Raw genomic sequence first — 20,556 nt, forward strand, 5'->3', positions numbered from 1 at the left:
CTTGCAGGTGCAGATGCGCACGTGAAGGTACAAGGCCCGATTTGTCTCCAGATGGACCCTTTTGAACCCAAAATGCTCAAGCTTAAGAGACACTTTGGCATCTGGCCTTAGCCATATCATTCCTCAGCAAACTGGTTATTATGGTTTCCGTTTAGCGAAGATAGGTGGGCTACAGAAGGAAGCTAGACCAGGTGAGCACTGCAACGGGCAGGAGCAGCACCCGCTGGACCACCCGAGACCAAGGAAGGAGAAATTTAACAGATTTTTAAAGCAGAGTTATTGGTACCAAGTCCCATTTGGGAGAGGCATATTTGGATTCGACAAAGCTTAGCTTAGCTTGGCCTGTTTATACCACTGATTTTTAACTACGTAGACATCTGTGAGATACTCTTCCCCTCCCTCTCCAAAGTGTTTATACCAGGAGCCCTACACCCATTTCGCAATTCTTATACGGGAAAAAAAAAATCCCAAAGACCGTCAGCAGCAAGCACTGCTACGTATCACAGATACATTCAATATCAGAGGATTCCCAAGAACTTGAAATAGGCTCAGCACAAAGCTGCCTGCGCGACAGCGACGCGAGCAATCCCCAGTAAGCAGCCTGCAAGCAGTCTGAAAAACCAAGTCAAAAAATATTTCAGCACAGCTTTGACAGTCATGCTTTCAAAGGAACACAAGCTTTGCCAATCAAGTTAATAATAAAAAAAAAAAAAAAAGCAAACCCTCAGCCCTGCTCATCTGATTTTCCATATATTCAAAATGCAAACTAAATTCCTTCGCAGCAGAAGGCTGAGTCTGGTAAAATATCAATCACACGTCAGTTTGCTCAGAAAACTCTGGCACGATTCCTGGTTACGGGGACAAAACGGAATAACAAATTATTCCGCCCTGAATTTATTTCGAAGAACACAGTGCAAAATTTTTTCCTAAGGTAGATATTGCAGCTCTCCTATATATTATAATCGCCCCCCTCGCCCCCCCCAACCAGTCCACAACGGCACTCCAAGCAGTGCAGCTTAAAGAAACCGAGATGCACCATGATCTCACGTGCATGCGCAAAGCCGAGCTGCCACCAGGAACCCAAGGGCAGGTGCCTCCTTGCCAGCTCCTCTCCATTTTGCAAAGCTGCCGTTGCCATCCTGCGTCTGGATCTGGCCTTTCTCTTTCCGTCTCTTCTCTCCGGCAGCTCTGCCTCCGCAAAGGTTGGATCTCTTAACTCTTTCTAGCATGGGAACTCTCGGTACGGCACCCTGGAGATGCCAGGACTATACAAAGTCAAGAGTTGCTTTAGGGAAGGAATACAAGCAACACAGAAAACTCCTGGGAGAGCAGGGCACTCCTTCAATACCATTTAATTAACCGTTGAAAAAATCTGATCCAAAGGTGACTTCTCAGGAACAATTTCTTTTTTTTCCACCCTCCCTTTAAATATCGCAGCTCATTTGCAGAGCTTCAGAGCATCCTTCAAAGCTGCCCGACAAGGAAGAGCCCCACCTCGGTGCCTCAACCCTTCGCGTCACCACTCCAAGAACTGACACCAGCAGTTCTAATCCCCGAGAGAAAAGGGCAGAAGAGAAACTGGATTTTAAAATTTAACAAATTGGGGTGTTTATAGCCTTGGCTTAAATTTCCCAAGCAGGAAAAAAAAAGAAAGAAAAAAAGAAAAGAAAAAAGCTGTGTTAAAGTAACAAGTTCATCTTATATTTTAGAGGACCCCCCTATATATAACTTTTCAAGAGAAAGTCACATTTATATGACTCTATTCTCACTTTCCTGCCATCACTTGAAACATCATGCTCCACACACTTCCCCAGCCTAAGCATACAGGTGACACATTCATGCCGAGCAGGTTTGCACCTAGAGAACTTCAATTCCAGCCCAGAAGTTAAGCTAAAGAAAGACGCTGACAAAACTTTTTCATTCCCACTCGAATCCACACAACCAAGCATTTGCCTTCCCAGTATATCATAAACCACACGGTTGTGCTGAAAGCTAAATGGACCTTAAATCTGAAGCTGACCTCGCTGCGTTTGAACTTAATCCTGGGGGAAAAAAGTTGCAGCTTCAGTTATTCTTGTCCTAAGGCTCCTCAAATTGGAGGAGACTTCTGCAGGTCTAGAAACTTGGATCTAGAAGATGGGAACAGTAAAAGCCCAGGAGAGCAAACCTCTAGGCTACCCGTTACCATTGCAGAACCTACAAACTATTAGTTGTCCACATAAGTCTCTTGAAGAAGCTAGCCAAGCTAAAAGCAGCTCTGTAAAATATTTGTATATGTTTAAATGCATTTTCATGCATATCATCGTGACACAGTTGCAACTAAAGCAGAATGGCACTGCCAGTTCTACCAAAACTTACGCTAACACCTTTCTATCCTTTTTTAGGGAAGGCAAGAAAGTTCCTCTTAAAACGTTTCACAACTCAACTGTTTTAATACATAAGGTCAGTCCCAAAATTATCATACCTGAATGCTGCTGTGGCACCTTGTGATTTCTCAGAGGAGAGCAAGCGGCTTAAATCCTAAGTTGGCCTTAAGACACTCACCTGTATGCCTGAACTCAGATATGCCTTAAAAAAAAAGAAAAAGCACAAATCATGAAGGGCAGCTCTGTTATGGGAACCAGCACACGGAAACGCATGCTCTGATGAGCCAGCGGGCACAAAGACGGAAGATGGCTATAGCCCCAGGGGCTCAACACGCAAACGGGGTGCACGGGAAACCCCAAGGTGCAGTCACACTTGCACGGGAAATAAATGAGATTTCAGTTTTGAAACTGAGGTTATTAACGTCTTCATCAAACTACACCGATGCCCCACCAGCCACTAAGCGCTTCAAGTTGATTGCTTGGCGATTACATTTTTCACTGCTAAGTAATTAGCACTTTGCGGGTTTTAAGTGAGGAGCCTTTGTTGTTTCGCAGAACCGTTACGGGTCCGGGGCAGAGCTGCGCGTGGACCACTTGCTACGGCAAACATCACAGCTGCCCAGCTGCTCCTGGCCAAGGCAGAGCAATCGTTGCCCCCTGCGCAACCCCCCCCCTTCTGATAACTTAAGAGGGGCTCCAAGCCCGCATTGCCAAGAGTGCCGAGCGGAGGAGCGGAGCCAGAAGAGCATTTCCACCACCTGGAACAGCCAGCAGCTGGCACGGTATTGGCATCAGCGACAAAACTCCCATGGAAGACAGTTGGACGTTGTACGTCTCCATGCAAGAACTGTTAAGAGAGATTACAACGCCAGCCGTGGGTAACTCGGACAGCAGCCGCTCTCGAGGGCTAGGCACCCGATCGCTGCTTCTGCACGAGCCAGTTTAACTCCCATCAGAACCTGGCCCAGCTCTTTCAGCCTTTGCCCGCATCATTAGAGCGAGATTTAAATACACGCATTTGCTTGCATCCCAGGTTTGATCAGTCATGGCAACAAATATCACCTTTAAATAGTCTGGACAGCATTTGCAGACCCGTGCTGGGAGTGATTTGTTTTATATCCACTCATTAACCTACATTTATCTACCTACACATGCATGACACTATTTGGCCATTTAGAAAGGGAGTGATTAAATGTGCTTAGTTTTCAAAGCAATAGGTATGATAAGATATTTTCAATAAGCTTAGCCATTTAAACTACCTGAGACTGAAGTAGCTTTCAGGTTGCATTGGCTCTTGCATAGCTGGAAGGAAAGCGAGTTTAAAAAAAAAAAAAAACCCTCCCGCGCAATTAAGGATAACAAATAAATCACACGCTCAGTCCCAGAGCTCTGGACCAAATTATTTGGGGTTTTGGTCGATGAAGGTGACCCGTGGGGGCCCAGTAAGGTTTTGCTCTCTGGTTGCAGCACAGCTCTGTGACCTTACACGGAAAATGAGCTAACAGCAACTGTCTACAACAAGAAATATTTGGGAATCACCTATCCAACCTGTCTCGTTACTGCCATCTCATCTGCCTAGCGCTCAGCAGAAGGAGCAGAGCCCAGTGCCTTGCTCCTCGCTTCTTCCGACTCTCAGTAGCCAACTGGGGATACACGGCTCAAAGAAAACCACCGTAAGGTGAACTCGAAACACAGCCTTTCCCCCAACCTACCAATCCAGCGGCAAAACAGAACGTACTAAGCAGGCTCCCCGGCAGCAGGCCTGAGACTACTCAATATTTCATGAGCAAGTCACGTAACAGACGCACCTGCATGTAATACTAGGCGAGCGCGCAAGCATGTCAGACAGGCTAAGGGTTCAAATAGGCTCTTGATAGACCAGTGAAGCATTTAAAAGATAAAGCAAATGCCAATTGACAGGGACAAATACAAGGTATACACGCTGTACGGGCGGGAATCATCAGCGGCACAAATGCATGATGGGGAAGAGCCAGTCGAGAGCAGCAGGGCTGAAGGACATTTAGATGTCTTCTCCTGCATCTTTCCTTCCTGCTGGGCTAGGAAAGCACCAGACCATCTGGAGAAGTTGCTGATGTTTTTAAAAAAAAGTTAGAAAAATATCCCTCAAGAACATTTAGGTACGCTCCATCCCCTGCCCCATGGCCAGAAGCTGTTTAGCTCACATACATGACAGACAATTTTGGGTGCAGACAAACTCCCAAGTACCAAGAGCTACAATTTGCTTTGAGACCAGAACAGTTTCATTAAAGGACTTGCACCTTCAATGCAAACGGCATCTACAGTTACTCTGACTTTATTCAAACCCGCAAGCTTTGCATGCAAGCCTGCAGCTACAAGACAGGCCCGTTTAGACTTTGGCCCCTTAAGCATTGCCTCATCTCAAGGGCAGCCTGGTAACATCAAGTCTTTGAAGACTTAATTTTTCACATCAGTGCCTGTCACCATGAAGAAGTTTTGAAGTTTTAACTATAAACCAGTATCAGATCTCTGGCAAAGGAGAGTAATTAAGACTTCCTCTTTGGAGCCACAAAGGCTGTAAGCAGCTCAATCTAGATTCATGGAAGTGTCTTGGGTGTCTCCAACCGGATTTTGAGGAAGGTCCCTTGAAGCCAGACTGCATCTTTGAAATATCTGAGCGTATCGAGCACCGGGGGGGAAAAAAAAAAAATCCTACAAGTGCTGTTTTCTTCTGCAAATGACAGTTCTGATATTTCAAAGACACCCTGTGCTTCCTCCAAATTCAGCTTTGAACAAAGCATACTTGGGAAGGGGGAAAGAGCACTTTTAAGGAGCTCCAAGCATTACTGAAGCCAAGAAACCAAAAACCATCAATATTACCCCTCGATCATCAGCTACACGATTTGGGAATACCGACGGAGCTCCTAGAACAAAAATACACCGAGATGCTCGACGGCCAAGACGCTCAGCCCCAAGGACGGCTCCCAAGCACCCGCGCTCGGGTGCCTACCTCCCCACGGCCACGTTGGGCCCCAGCAAGCCTAAACGCTGGAGGTTTGAGCCAAAGAGGGTGTGATGCTGGACAACAGCTGCAGGGAGCTTGGAGCCGAGGCGTTTCTGCCTCGGATTGCACTTACGACACACCAGGATACAATATACCCATGCAGGATATCCCCAGATACCAGGATTTCAGCTTCTGCTTCAGCTATTTGTCACAGTAAAACATTTTAAACCCAAGCACACTAGCAGCATTCTTGAAACTAAAATGACAGATAATATCCTGCATTAGAGCCCCAAAGCGGGAACCTTGCTACTCATTTCAATAACCAAGATAAACATTTTATTTAATGGCTGTATTAACAAGCAAAAAACACATTTCTCTCTGCGAAGCGAGGCAGACTAACAATTTCAGCCTGTATACGATTTAAACTCTCAATTAAAACAGAATTCCTTCCCAACAGGGAAGAAGCCCTGTTTCTAAACAGAAGCCGAGCGCGATTTCGGTCTCCCAGCTTGCAGACTGCTCCCCTGCTCCCTGCTCTCCTTTGCGGTAGCAAAGCCGACTCACGCTACGACGTCCCGCCAACGTGGGACGTGTCGAGAGCCTTACTGGGGGTCTCTGCCGTCGGGGTCGACGGAGCACGCTGACGGGGCTCAGCAAAACGCAGCGGAGAACCTAGGCAGATCTAAGCTTGGTCTAAATGGACCTACACCGCCGCCGCGAGATGCAGAGTTGGGCTCTTCCCCGACATGCCTGAGGACCTCACGGCTCTCCTTGCACACCTCTGAAAGGCCAAACGCGCTCGAGCTAGTAAGCGTTCCCTGGAAGTTGGCGTGCCCTGGGTAAGGCCAGGGTTCGATCAGGTTGAGAGGTCGGAAGCCGATACCCGAATATTGATCGGCTTCCCTAATCCACAGGCAACGCGTATCATTGCCCTGGCCCTCCGCAACAGCACATAAACACTCCGCAATGGGCAGCCCTGCGGTGCTTTGCTACTCTCCTAGGAGACTGCTGACCCAAAACTTTAATTTCCCTTTAATTTTTCCTAAAGATACATGGGAAGGCTCCTTTGGGCAGAACAGGGAGGAAGCATCCTGCAGCTTGCTTTGTTCATTCGAGAGGCCAGGCAGGTTTTCCATACGGTTGCACAAGTTTGCCAGCGTGCCAGGAAGGAAAGAGGAGGAGGAGCACACTATGTAAAACCATCATCTAGATGGGAAAATGAAAAGCCCTAAGAGCTGGAAAAAAAAGCCTCTGGGCCAGCACCTGAAGCCACTTTCCTGTCCTTTTCTCATGCTTTATCTACAGACAACACACAGTCCTCAAAGACGGACCATCTGACTCTTCAGTACTCTGCTCTACATAGGGTTATCACAGCTAACTGGGTTTTAATCATGTTTAAGGACCGAAAAGTAAGAATACTGCTGTTTTGCTGCCTTTCCCTCCACTCTGTGGTCCATTTCCTGCAATTGCCTCTGATGGTTTCCCTGGAAACATATGCAAGCTTAAATTGGATTGACATTCACTTAGTGGACAGATGGAGTTTTCAACAGCCCTACGCCGGAAATTCAAGGCAGAGACTTGGGATAAGTTATGTTATCAGTACCAAAAAAAATAAAATAAAAACCCAAACGTCACAGGAAGGTATGAATTGCCTAATTTGTCCGTGACAGGCTTCAAGGTAGCATCTCATCCAAGGTCGGAGATCACCCGTTACGCTTGCATAAAGGCACCAGGCACTGAGCACTCGGCAACGCTTTTGTTTATGGGGAAGGATTTAATTTTTGTTAAGCACGGAGAAAACAGAAGCCTTAAGCTCTTTAGTGGTTTCAGGCAGGACAACCGCTGCAAGTTATACGCCTGCCCAGCGTAGGCGAGAGCCTTTTGCAGGTAGCAAGGCGATTATCGGTATTGCATTTATACTACCAGTACCAAAAACTTTAGCGCTAGGCGCTGAAGCTGTTCCTAATAACTACGGCATAACAAATGCTGACTGACAGTCTCCAAGCCACATCACACCCCACGTCCTTCCCAACACCGAGAGGCACAGGTTTCATGTCACACCTTCGCAGCCCTAGAGGCCACCGGGCTGCAATTGCAGAAAAGCCGGTAATTTATCCCGGAGCGGCACCGACGGTTCTCCCTCATTCTGGCTCTTCACGCAGTTCCCGAACCCAGACCGGCTGGAAGCCGGGCGGTCTCGCAGCCGCCGTAACCCTTCCAGCGGGAGCATCTCGTGCCACCAGCGTCTCAGCACCACCCGGGGACCTCGATGCTGTGATTTTATGTAAACCACGATAACACAGATGCTGGAGAGAAACCACCAGCTGAGTAGTTTTATTTCGAGGGAACTGAAGGAGGATGCCTCCTTTTTATTCCCCCCCCCCCCCCCAAAAAAAACACACACTGTAAATAAATTTTCAATACTGATACACGTGCAGCCACCGAAACCCAAGGTCTTTGATCCCAATCGAGCCTGCTGAGCTGGGCAAGCCGCACGCTTTCAGACCCGAGCACGAGAAAGCCCTTCGAAAACCGGCTTTAGGAACAATGGGTGCCAGAAAGCATTCCTGCGACGGCGGCGCTTACAAAGGCGGGAGGAAACACCAAGAAAAAAGAAAAAAAAAAAATCATAGTTTTCTTGTTTAGTCGCACCTTTGCTCACAAAAAACGGGACACGAGGCACACAGCAACCGGCAGCCGCGGACTAAAACGTCGCATTTCCCCGAGCTGACACATGCAAAGCAAATGCCAGGCTCTTCTATGCCAAAAATCATTGCGGTTTGGCCACGCGGGAGCCCACCTGCCCGCAGTGCAATTTCTCTAAGCGCTCGCACCCACTGCATGCAGAACCGGACCCAAATTATCAGCGCGTGACAGCGTAACAACCCCCCCGTCCCAACCGCGTTACGCTCCCTTCGACAGGGGAAGGAGCCCGTTGCAATACACGTGCATCCCAAAGCATAAGTAAACCGAATGCCTTCATGAAGGCGCGTCTTTAAATCAAAGTGTAAAAGAAAAAAAGCGATAAAAGCAGCGTTCCTAGCCACGCTCATCGCAGAAAAACTTCGAAGTACGGCCTCTGGGGCATTGCACTGCGTATTGCCCCGTTCCTTCATTCCAGCAAAAAGGCTCTTGCAACCTGCCATAGCCGGAGAGGCCGTTTAACAGCTACCTAGGTACAAACCCTGCTCACCGCTCTGGAAAATCCAGGCAGAAAAAAAATCCCAAGTTGTCCCACATCATGCAACTCAACGCGTATAAATGATGAGCTGGATACGCGAGCAGTAACTGGCCTGCCGGCCAAGTTATCCTCGTGTCAACTATTCCCGTTTAGCCAAATCCGCACAGAGCAGAACGGCTGCCCCTCGCTGGGGGACGGCTGCCGCAATCGAACTTGAAATATTCTTTGCAATTTAAACGATTAAAACAAAGACTTAAGGGGAAAAAAAAGTTTCGGTTTGCTTAATTTAGTCAGCTGACTGCACTCTGCATGTCTAGCCACTTTCTCCATGCACTCCTATATTCTCTATTTTTTTTTATTTTTAGGGGTTTTCACCCACGTTGCAAGAGAAGAGATAACATTCAAGACCAGGCTAATTAAATTCTAATACCACAAATACTGACAGGGGACAGAGAACAGGTGCAAAACAAATCCATTCTTAAACAAGATTTAAATTCATTCTGCTTAATTACATCCTTGGGTTTGACTTTTTACGGTAGCATCAGCCTCACTTGGTTTTACATTAAGATAAATATTTCCCCCATGCTGTTATTGCAATGGAAGATTAAACAAAATTAAAAAAAATTCTCTTGCATGAGAACATTGCTGCAACTTTTTGTTTTATTTCACCTTTTTGTAATCCAAGCATTACCACTTCACACTAGAACACGACGTCTGGAAATTAACTGGGTAATGGCCTATTTCAGTGTCCCAAACAGTTATATTTCTTTCAGCGTTCAGAGATAAAAATAGTAGTATTAGGCTTAAGTGCATTTTCCCCATTTTAAAAACCGCCAGTCACCAGAAGGCGGATCCTGAAGCAAGCACAAAGACTTACAGGGGTAAATCAAAATGGTCTTGTTAGAGTTGCAGATAATTCATCCGCTCATTAAAAACCTCGCCTTTGGTCCAAACAAGAACGGAGACTGCTGTGCTGGACAGCTATGAACATTTCCAAAGAAACATCCTCCGCCCCGAAGGCTCACAGTCTTAAACGCGAAACAAGGGGCACAATTCTTTGTGAGCAATGCCTACAACGCCTTTTTTTTAATTATTATTATTATTTTTAGTGCAGCTCACCTCTAGAAGTTAGGACTGTTCCCTGGCCTTCGCAGTCAGGGGAAAAAAAATCTGAGGATTTTGCAGTAATAAACAATTTACTTGCTGCTTACTCGTCTTCAAACAAAGTGACATGCCAATGCGATAAAAGGTGAAACACAGGCCTAAAACAGACTGGAAGAAATCCCTCCGGATCTGGAGGTAAAGCCCCTGAAGACTATCAAAATTCCCTAATAGTCATATACAGAAATACCTTGGCCGACGGCGTGAAAACACACGGCTTGTATTTTAAGCTCTTTTTGATTTTACTACTTCTTTGGGGTGCTGATTTTTCTATTTCCCAGTTATCCGAACTGTTCTGTATGTTATTAACAATACGATAGTTGCGACTAAACGAGTTGGGCTGATCGGGCCCAAAGCAGGCAGGGTTTTGTTTTTTTTTTTGCTGTAGCTACTTCTACGGGGTATATCGCCACGGTTAACCGAGTATTAGATAAGGGAGAGGGAATCTGCGCGCAGCTGCTTTTGGAGACAGCATTTGCACATCTGAGCATCCCTTCAACTTCTTGCAGCTCCAGAGACAGTCACGGAGAAACCTTCATTTGCTCGGGGTCCAAACCTGGTGACAGAGCGCACCTGCAAGCTCGCCTTCGCCTAGGATCACTCACTGTTTTGCAGTCGTTTACTTGGGACAGGGTCACTGTCAAGAGCTCGGTCTCAGCGCTGGGGGATACCAGACCGGCGTTTGCAGAAGAGCACATTTCCCCCCAAATAATCACCCAGCGCCATCGAAATAAGCCACCCCCCCGCTGCCCCAGCGCAGGCAGCGGAGCACACCGTCGCTATTAACAAAAATCAGTTTACATGTTCTGCCCAGCACAGAGGGGGAAAAAAACGCCCCAAAGAAATAACGAGGCTGTCGGAACGAGGACAGAAAAAAGCTGACGCGGAGCACAGCGTTTCAAGCTAGAAGGACAGAGCGCCTAACCTTAAGCTGCTCGATTTGGTCTGACGGGAAAACCTCAGCAGCTTCTGGTATAGCAACCCGCCAGCCACAGATGCCACCGCACTCTCAGATCAAGCGCGCGCGTCGGCATTAAACCCTTGCACGTTAAGCATCTCTAAGGTGGCAGGTCTGGTTTTGGAGAAGGAGACGCATCACACCAGACTGAGACAGCACTCGTGGCTCAATGCCGACGAACAGTTGCGACCGCTTTTCCCCCCCCCGCAAATACCGTATTTCTCAGGGGCATTACACTGCTCGGTGCGATTGCCGACCGAGAGCAAGCGGAGCGCTCCGAGAGGATCCCCCTCCCACAAAGTTGAGGGAATCATTTTCACCCAAGCGCTCAGCGTTTTTGGGCTGATTTTACAGCTATAAGAAACGCTACGCTTCGCAGGGAGAGCAATTTTGCTCCGCTTGAGAACAGCACTTTGAGAAACTATGCTGCTGCGCTGAACCCGCCAGAAAAAAAACAAACATATATAAACCCACGTTCTTTGCATTTAAGCCAAAAGCGTCCCGTTCAGATTACCAAATTATTTTCTCCCACGAGCGGATATCCACACACCTCCAGCTGAAGCTCGAGGACGATTCAGGTGTGACAAACATGAAAGATGGCTCAGGGTGAATATGTTATTCCCCTTAAAGCGATCCGTAGCATGCCGGCGTTTAAATTGCATTAAGATTTCAAAAGCCTCTGTCCATCACACGGTCCGCGCGCTCGTGAAAGGCACGGCGAGGCAAACCGGGATCCTCAAAATAAGAGCTGGGAGCCCAGACGGCACTTCGGCGCCCACGGCATCAAAGAGCACATGGGTCCCCGGCCAGAAGCGACGGCCCAGCGTAAGCGGTTCCCAGTTGGGGCAAAGCGACGGGCAGATTAAACAACCAGGCTGCCGAACGCCCAGCAAAGCCCTTCGCTCCGAGGTTTGCGGGCCGCGACAGCGGCGCCTTCGGCCAGGGCGCCGGCACGAGGGGCAGCTGGATGCTTTAAAAACCACTAAACCCAAACCGGTGCCTCTTTTCACATAAGCACGCGGGGCAGAGAGGCAAAGGGAATAACCCCCCAAACCGTTAACGCTTCCCCCGTTTCGGTGTCTGCCCTGGCAGGCGAAACCCCCGCGGCAGCCGTCGGGGAGAGGACGGGCAAAGGCCAGCGGCCACCGCGCTCTGCCCGCGCCGGCGTCTCGTCGAAGCAGCTGGAAAAGAGGGAGCCAGCGAAGCCGCCTCCATTAGGAGCTCCGGCTACACAAAAGGAGAAGAGGAAACGAGCTCAGCCGCCACCGGAGCTACCGGCAGGGAAGCGAGATGTCCAGGGGAACAAGGGAAACAGGGGGCGGAAGAAAGAGGATGCAAGAAGAAAAAAAAAACCAAAAAACTGGAGAGCCGCGAAGCTGGCGTAAAACTCCCCCACCGGCCCCCAAACAGGCTCCGCGCCACCTGCGCTTACGCAGCTAAACCGCTCGCAATTTCAGCCCGGGCGCCGATGCCCCGGCACGGATTTACGTGAAACTCGCCCAGGGAAGCCGCCGGCTCAGGCCGCGGTTTTATTTCCCCGCCGCCGTCGGGCTTCGCTGCGACGAGGCCCCCGCTGCCCCCGTCCCCGAGCGAAGCCCGGCCCGGGCGCCGGTTTGGCGGCGCGGCGCTTCGTCGGGGCGCTATGAAAAATAAGATATATGGGGAATCGCCCTGGGGCTGCCGTAAGCGCTTCCCCGAAGGAGCCGACGGGAGGGAGCGACACCTCGCTGCCCCCCCCCCCCCCCAGGCCCGGGAGGGGGCTAAAGCCCCGTCTCCCCCCCGGGCGTCCCCTCAGCGCCCCGGTGGCGGCCGTCGGGGCCCGGCCGGGGAGCCGCTGTCAGGCCGCCGCCGCCGCCTTTGTCCTGCCGCGCCGTCGAGGCCGGACAGCTGCGGCCCGGCTCGCTGCCCCCGGCGGAGCGGCTCCCCCCGGGCCCGGCCCCGCCGCCGCCCGCACCTGCCCCGGCGCGGCGCGGCCCAGCCCCCCCGCCGCCCAGGCCGCGGCGCCCCCCCGCCCCCCCGGGGCCGCCGCCGCGGAAAGTTCCCGCCGCCCCCCCCCCGCCCTGCCGCCGCCGCGGCACCTGTTCCCGGCCCGGCCGCGCCGCGGGGGAAGGCGGCGGCGGCGGAGGCGGCGGCCGCGCCGCGTGGGGACTCACCGGGGCGCGCTCCCGCGCCGCTCCCTGCGCGCCGCGGCCCGCGGCGGCCGCAGGCCCCGGCCGGGGCGGGATCGGGCGGCGGGAGCCCCCCGGCGCGGGGCGCCCGAGCCGCCGGCTCCACGCTGCTGCGTCAGCGCCGCCGCCGCCGCCGCCTCCCCCGGAGCCTCCCGGCTGCGGGATGGGGGCGAGGCGCCGCCGCCCGCCCTCGCCGCAGGGCGCCGCGATGCGGTGCGGCGCGGTACGGTGCGGCGCGGTACGGTGCGGTGCGGCGCGGAGCGACGCGGCGGGGCGCGGCCCGGGCGGGCGGGCGGGCGGCGCGCACAGGCCGGGAGCGGGCGGGGGCCGCGCCGGGGCCGGGGCCGGGGCGGGGGGAGGCGCCGCCGCCGCCGCCGCCGCTCGCCGCGAACTCCCCGAAAGCAGCGAGCCCCTCCGTCCTCCTTCCTGCTTCCTCGTCCGCAGCCAATCGCCGCCCGCCGCTCCGCCGCTCGCTCCGCGGCGCCGGCCAATCGCCGCCGCCCCTGCCCGCCGCCGCCAGCCAATCGCCGAGCCCGCCCCCCGCCCCGGCCCGGCCGAGCCCCCCCCCCCCCTCCCCGTGCCGCTGCCCCCCCCCCCCACCCGCCCCGGCCCCCCCCGGGCGGAGGAGAGGGGGCGGGGCTCCCCCCCCCCCCCGCGGAGCATCCCCGTGCGCGCCCCCCCCCCGCGACCCCCGCCGCCCCCCAAACGCGGGCGGCCCGACGGCGAGCGCGCCCCTGCTCCCCTTGAACGGTCCCCCGCCGGCTTATTAATTAATTAATTAATTAATCCATCTATCCATCTGTTTATTTATTCACTTTTCTGTTTATTTATTTATTTTTCTGTTTGGTTGGCTGGTTGGCTTTCTATCTATTTTTCCATCTATTTATTTTTTTCTATCTGTTTCCCTATTTACTGCCTTCCAAAGAGCGGAGCGGCGTCTTCCCGGCCGCATCCAAACTCTGGAAAAGTTTCAGGTGGCTGGGGGGGGGGGGGGGGGGGGACAGGACGGGACGGGACGCGACGGGACGGGACGGGACGGGGGGGCTTCCAGGTGCGCCGTGCGCCAGCAGGCCCTGCCGCAGCCCGTTTCTTCCCCTTGCCGGCGAGCCCGAATCAACCCAGGCAGGTTATTTAGAGGGACGCGAGGTTTTGTTCGGTTTATGTTATTTTATTCTATTCATTTACAGGGTTTGTATGGGGAGGCGACGCGCGGCTACGCTCCCGGAATGGCGGCAGGGCCCCGGCCGCCTCGCGAACCGTCGGCACGCCGAGCGCTGCGCCCCGTCGGAGGGCCAAAGGGAGGCACGGAGCCCGCCGGCCTCCGGCCCGGCCGCCCGGGAAGCCGTTCCCCCGAGGGAGGAAACCCCCGCGGGCCCCTTCGCCGAGGAGGCGGCAGCGAGCCCTCGGCGATCTCCTCGTTCGAGCTGGAAGAAAAGCAGATGCTCTGGTGGGCTTCGAAGCCGCGACGGTCCCGCGAGGAACAGCGGCGCGGCCGCTTAAGCCCGGTTTCTTTTCGCGGCGGCCGCCTTCTGCTGCGTTTCGGGCCGCCGCGCCCGCGCGAGACCCGTTCGCCTCGCAGGCGAGCTCTTCGGGCTTTCGGCTCCTCGCTGCGCGAGGCTTTAGGCACGCGCAGGAAAAAGAAATAGCCGCCCAAAAGCTCCCATCACGCTGAGGCTGGGGCTTCCCGGTTTAATTCGGGCAGCTGCACGGCACTCCGGAAAGAAGGGCTCCGGCGGATCCTGCGGCCGGCTAAGGAAAGCTGTCGTAAGAGGGTTTCCATCCTCCCCGGAAAACTGTCGCCGCTTCCGTGTTGCGGCATCCTTCGCGGTCGGCTTTGCGGATTTGCAGCCCGGCGGGATTTTCGGCGCTGCCGTACCTGGCGCCCGCGTGTCGACGGGAGTCGGGCGATTCTGCAGAACCCGGGCGGACGCGCACCCAAGGCTCTGGATGCCGAAATGTCCCTAAGACGCTTCGGGGCACGTTTCTGGCTTTACCTAGGCCCCGCTTATCGCGCTACGGAGGAATGCAACACATTATATATGATACAGAGGAATGCAATATATTGTATTTAATATCATCTGCTACTGACAGCGGCTGAGATGGGGCAAACGCCGATGTGCCCGGACAAATCCGGAAGCGAGCCCTCCGACACGTGCGGCTCTGCCCAGCACCAGCACGGGCAAAAATCGGCAAATCAAAGCAAAATGGGCCAAGATCCCGGGGGGTAAGTGGTGGGGATTCCCGGGGGTATGGGCTGGCGGTCCTGCGGGGCAGAGATCCAGGGGGGCACGGAGCCGGGATCCTGGGGGGCACAGCGTGCGGCATCCCAGTGTTTTTTTTTTAAAAAAAGTGGAAATTTTCTTAAATACATAGCCGGGTTTGGGCCGTATTTGGCGAAAACTCGCAAAGCGCGCAGCTGGATGCTGGGGGGGGAAGAGGGACAGCCCCGTCGCTGCTCTTTCCGCGCCCCTCGGCCCGCAGCGGCGCGACGCACCTGCCCGCAGGTTATCCTTGTCGCGAGTCCCCGCCGGCGCGTCGCCGTAGGCTGCTGCCGGCTCTGCCGCCCACCCTCGCCACGTCAGAGCGAGCCTCCCGTTTCTTTATTTGGAGATCGTGCCAGCTCACGTGGCTCCCGGGCAGCTCCTCCGCGGCGTTGCAGCGTCTGGGCTTCCCGTCACGCGCTGGAGGGGTGCGGGAGCGGACGCGCGCTGACGGCTGCCGCTTTGCAGGGAGGCGTCGGGCACAGGGCAGCGCTTCCCCTCCGGAGAAAGTCTTGCGTTCGCTGTTGCAGCTTTGGCGCTCCGCAGGCCGCTGACAGGTTCCCACGGGGAGACGGTTTTTACTTCGTCTCCGGTAGCTTAAGGACAGGCTATAACTTAAGGAGAACAGCAAAAGGAGCAACACCTACTTGGGCTTTTGGCGGAGAGGCGGGAGAAAGCTCGGAAAGCCTCGTTGCAACGAGAGCTTTTGGGTAGCAGGAGGCAAACACGCGCACGCAGCTAATGCATTAACCTCCGCTTAATTCCTTGGGCCCCACGGATGGATTCTGCTTCAGCGTCCTGAAGAGCGTGCGAATGCCGTGGAGTGGCTGAAGGACCATCCCAGGGGCTGCTTTGGTGGCTACGTGTCAGGTACCTGGAGAGCCGCAAAAGAGTTAAGACCACAATAGGGCTTTAATTTTACTGTGGGGCTTGGAGTTTAGCTGTACAAATCCTATTAGCATTAACATCAGCCGGGTGGCTAAATCCATGCATTTTGCACAGAAATCGAATCCCCGAGGGTCTGGCTTAAATCAACAAATGCTGAGAGAGGCAAGATTGACGTTGCAGAGCGCACGTGAAGTTTTGTCCGGGGACGGTAGCTCCCGTGGGAGGTAAATCGGTCGCCGCTGAGGGACTTGGGGCTGCACGAAGGAGCGCTGTGCCCCGAAACACCATTTCTGCCGGTGCTTGCCACGGAAAAAACCTCCGGGGCGGGTGCTGAGGATGGGCACCGGCAACAGAGAAGGGAGGCGAGGGGAAGAGCAGAGCCTGAAACAGCGCGAGCCGAAGGGGAATGGGAAAAAAAGCTAGAAGTGACGGGAAGGAGCCGTTATCGGAGCAGCCGGCAAGAAAAGCAGCGAGGAAAGGAGGAATGTGAGTGAGGAGCTGCAGCAGAGGAGGTCTGTCCTGTAGCCCCCAAAGCAGAAGGAAGGTACAAGTACGTTCAGATCCTGCCGGGACAAAACGGATGGGCAGACCTGGCTAGGAACCCCGGATTTCTGGGAGCTCGCCAGTGCATTTTGGTGTCCTGCCAGTCAGGTTCACGCATGGTCCTCAACGCATGCACGGGCGTCCGCAGAAAGGGAAGAGGAAAACGCAAGCGTCGCAAAGAAGCCCGGACGCGCAATACTTGCCGCGTTGCTTTTGGACGTGCCGGGCAGAGCTGGGCACCCCAGGTGGACACAGGAGGGAGGTGGTGGCCCAACAGCGCGGATTTCCGGTTCAATTCCCGTTCCTGGTCTTCCCGGTGGGTTCAACAAGGGAGACAGCACTTTTCAGCGTGGGGCCCCAAATCTCGTGCAGCAGTGATGCCGAGGATCAGCGTTTCACAGGACATAGATCCCTTTAACTTTCTTTCCGGCATCTGTCCCTGGCCTCCTACCAGGGCTCTGCCTGCCCTGAGCTCTCCAGTCCCTATTTTTCCCTTTTATTTTTGCTGCCCGGGTCTGTCCCCCGTGACAGTGCTGAGCGGCGAACGTCACCAAGCGCCTTGGCAAGGACGGCAAGTCATAAGCAGCAGAGCCTGGGAGCCGACTCGCTTGCCGGGCCTCCTCTTCGCCGGGAATTACGCTGAGCTTTGAAGTAGCCTGCACTCAGCTCCTGGAAAACAACCTGAGGAAATGTCAGAGTGGCTTAAATAAACACCGGAGGAGCGGTCGGCAGGGGTCCACGGGATGCTAACGTGGCGCGGCTGTGCCGAAGGGACTTTTCCGCGGGGCTGGTGGATTTGTGGTGTTTCAGCCGCATGAGGTTCTGGGGGAAGAGGGCTGGTCCACGCGGTGACTCGCAGGCCGGCAGCGGATGGAGAAGTCTTTGCGTGGTGTAAGTGCGTCTTTCTCAAACAGCCAGGGAAATGGCAGCGCCGTTACAGACGCCGATCTTGCCCCAAATCTCCTTTCCAGATGCAGGTGGCAGGCAGCGTCCTGGCTGCTGTTCTTGCTGCAGATGTAGCTGTTAACCCTGCGATCCCCGTTAGATACTCAGAGCACTCCTGCAGTTTCGGCTGGGTGTGGATATTTCTGCGTAGAGTTTTCACAGCATCACAGACAGGTGGAGGTGGGGAGGGACCTCGAGATCGTCTAGTCCAATCCACCTGCTCAAGCAGGGTCACCTAGAGCAGGTTGCCCAGGACTATGTCCAGACGGTGTTCGAATATCTCCACAGCCTCTCTGGGCAACCAGGTCCAGCGCTGTGTTCCAAGGAGTTTTTCCTTATGTTCAGAGGGACCTTCCTGTGATTCAGTCTGTGCCCGTTGCCTCTCATCCTGTTACTGGGCACCACTGAGAAAGAGTCTGGCCCCATCCTCTTTACACCCTCCGTTCAGATACTTAGACATACTGATAAGATCCCCCCTCAGTCCTCTCTTCTCCAGGCTGAAGAGTCCCAGCTCTCTCCGCCCTTCCTCATAGGAGAGAGGCTGCTCTCCCTTAACCTCCTTAGCGGACTTTCGCTGCACTCGCTCCAGTAGCTCCATGTCTCGCTTGTGTTGGGGAGCCCAGCACTGGACCCAGCACTCCAGGTGTGGCCTCCCCAGCGCTGAGCAGAGGGGCAGGATCATCTCCCTCAACCTGCTGCCGATGCTCTGCCCAATGCAACCCAAGGTACCATTGGCCTTCTTGGCCAGAAGGTCACATTGTTGGCTCATGGTCAACTTGTTGTTGTCCTTATGTCAGCACACACATGACGAACAAACCATTTTGGCCTGGATGATCTAAATGCAGACATTAGGGCAATTTTCTCAACAAGCATGGTCAGGAATTGTTTGGGGGAAAATTGAGTCAAATACTGTCTTAGACGGACACACCGTTTGACCATCTATGAGCTTGAAAAAAAAATGCATCCATACTTATCATGGAAACCATGTCAGGATCTACCACGTTTAAACAAGGTGGGTTGTTAGCACTGTTTGGACAGCGCCTTATATCAAAAGCCATTTATTCTGCTATTACTATTCATTATTCCCTTCAGGGTTACCCTGGATGTTTGAGCTGGGATCTGCCTAATCCCATAAAGCTCGGGCTTCTTCTTGTGCCAGACCGGGGAACAAAGTCATAATTCTCCTTTTGCAACCTCGCCGGCCGTTGCTATGGGAATGCTTGCAATATCACGGATTCAGCAGTACAGTTTTACTGTAAGCGCAGGTAGGGGAAGATGATTTTGAAAGGCGAGCTTGCCCTCGTTTGAGTACGGCGCTTTGACGATTAGCCAGGGAAGATACCCGTTGCTCCATCAGAGACCTCGGCGGGAGGTACCTGATGGCCACAGGAGCACCCGTGGCTTTGCATCGGGGTATCTGGGTGCCAAAAAATTCTGGGATTTCCAAGTTCTCCTGGGGTGGTTCAGGGGACGCCCGCTTGCAGTGTGGGCTGGAAATGCCGCCTTTGAACACCCACTGCCTCATCCGTCCCGTGCATTCATTACTGTTCTCCAGAGGAGACTAACAAAGGCTGGATGATATGCAATGCGCTTGCAAAGCAGATATTTAAAGAAATACTCGTTTGTGCTAAACAGTCAGCGCTAGCAGGATTTCGGCAAAGACCAGGAGCGGCAGCCGGCGAAGCCGGTGTAGCGGCTCATTGTGAGCTATTTAATGCAAATCTCTGCTTGCGCTTGCGGCGCGGCGCGGAGCTCTGCAGGAATACCCTGAAACGTGGTGAAACGGAGGCCCCAAATGCTTGGGAATGCCAGGACTTTGCAAAGCAGCACCAGGATGCCCTTGGCCCCAGCCAGCCACTGGCACTCACTGCCCAGAAAAAAGAAGACAACTTTTTTTTCTCCCCCCCCCCAGTGTTCACTGAAACGATGAAAAAAAAATAATAATATTTTTTTCCAGCCTCACCGCAGCAAGATTAGCTTGCCTCGCTGGCAGGCTGGTAACATTTTGATAACGGCTTTGAACGTTGACTGTGCTCGGATGCATACGGAGCACACTGTGGGGGGGAATTAATGCAGCTGCCCTCCTGCCTCCTCTCTTTTTTTCAGTGCTGCAAACTATAGAGCCTTAACGTCGCGTGGGTGCATGTTTTTCCCCCATGGCTCCAGGGAAAGGGCTGCGGGTGCCACCTCTCCGCTTGGAGCTGTCACCTTCCCGCTGCTTCGGGGCTTCCTCGTCTCTCACCTCCTTCTAGAGGGGTGGCAATCGGTCCTAAGGCAGGGTAACAAATCAGCGCTCTTTCGCTAAAGGAGGAGGGATTTTGCTTTCTCAGCTGGATTGTTCCTGCAGAGCCTTAGCGCACAGACACACGGGCTGGGAAAGCCTCACGAAAGCATTTAGTCCTCTCCCTCCCACTCAAGTTGGGTCTGAACGTGCAAGACCATCTCTGCATCTAACCCGTCCTTGCAGTTCGCCAACCAGTGAAAGTCTGCACGTCCTTGGGATAACCTGCTCATCACCCGAGCAACGAGTTTGCTGGTGCCCCTGCAATTCCCTTCTGCTGCACAGGGACGGGGTTTCTCGCCGTCGTTGCTCAAGCAGGCAGGGAAAACAGCAGATCCTTCTTTTTAAAACAACATCCTCTCTATTAGGAGTTTCTTACCGCGATTCCACCACCGTTTCATCTCTGGGCTAACCTCTTCTCCTAAGTCGTGTTGCCAAACCTCTTTGCCTTCTTACCTTGCTCTCCCACGTCAAAAATACTCTTGAAAGACAGGGGCCAAAATGGGACACCATCACGCAGGAGAGCTCTGTTTCATGTCCGTCCAGCTGGCATCCACGCCCGCCCGCATGGCCCCACCGTAGGAGTTCGAGCCGGGTGAGACCCAAGTGCATGGCCACATTTGTGGTGAATTAGCTGGACGGAACGCGTGACGTAGTGTTTCCGCCTGCTTAAGCTCATGCTGACCGTATGCTGGCCGCATTAGGGCAGGTCAGACCACATCTGGCACGAAGCCTGCCGGAGCAAGGCTGCCTCTTCATGTGTTCAAACCAAGCAAGCGACACGAGGAGGAAGAGCTTGTCCCAGATCAGCACTTCGCTTC

At 53.7% G+C, this 20,556-nt stretch overlaps 1 protein-coding gene across 1 annotated transcript in view; it reads right to left on the minus strand.

The window, feature by feature from the left end:
• BAHD1 (bromo adjacent homology domain containing 1) overlaps window positions 1-13,054 on the minus strand; it is a 37,816-nt gene extending 24,762 nt beyond the window's left edge. Inside the window, exon 1 of the mRNA XM_064513323.1 lies at window positions 12,803-13,054. The gene's annotated coding sequence lies outside the window, so the exon portion shown is untranslated. The remainder of the gene's footprint in view (window positions 1-12,802) is intronic.
• Between the last annotated feature and the right edge of the window lie 7,502 nt (window positions 13,055-20,556).

Source organism: Dromaius novaehollandiae, chromosome 5, assembly GCF_036370855.1.
Source record: "Dromaius novaehollandiae isolate bDroNov1 chromosome 5, bDroNov1.hap1, whole genome shotgun sequence".
Classification (NCBI taxonomy): domain Eukaryota; kingdom Metazoa; phylum Chordata; class Aves; order Casuariiformes; family Dromaiidae; genus Dromaius; species Dromaius novaehollandiae.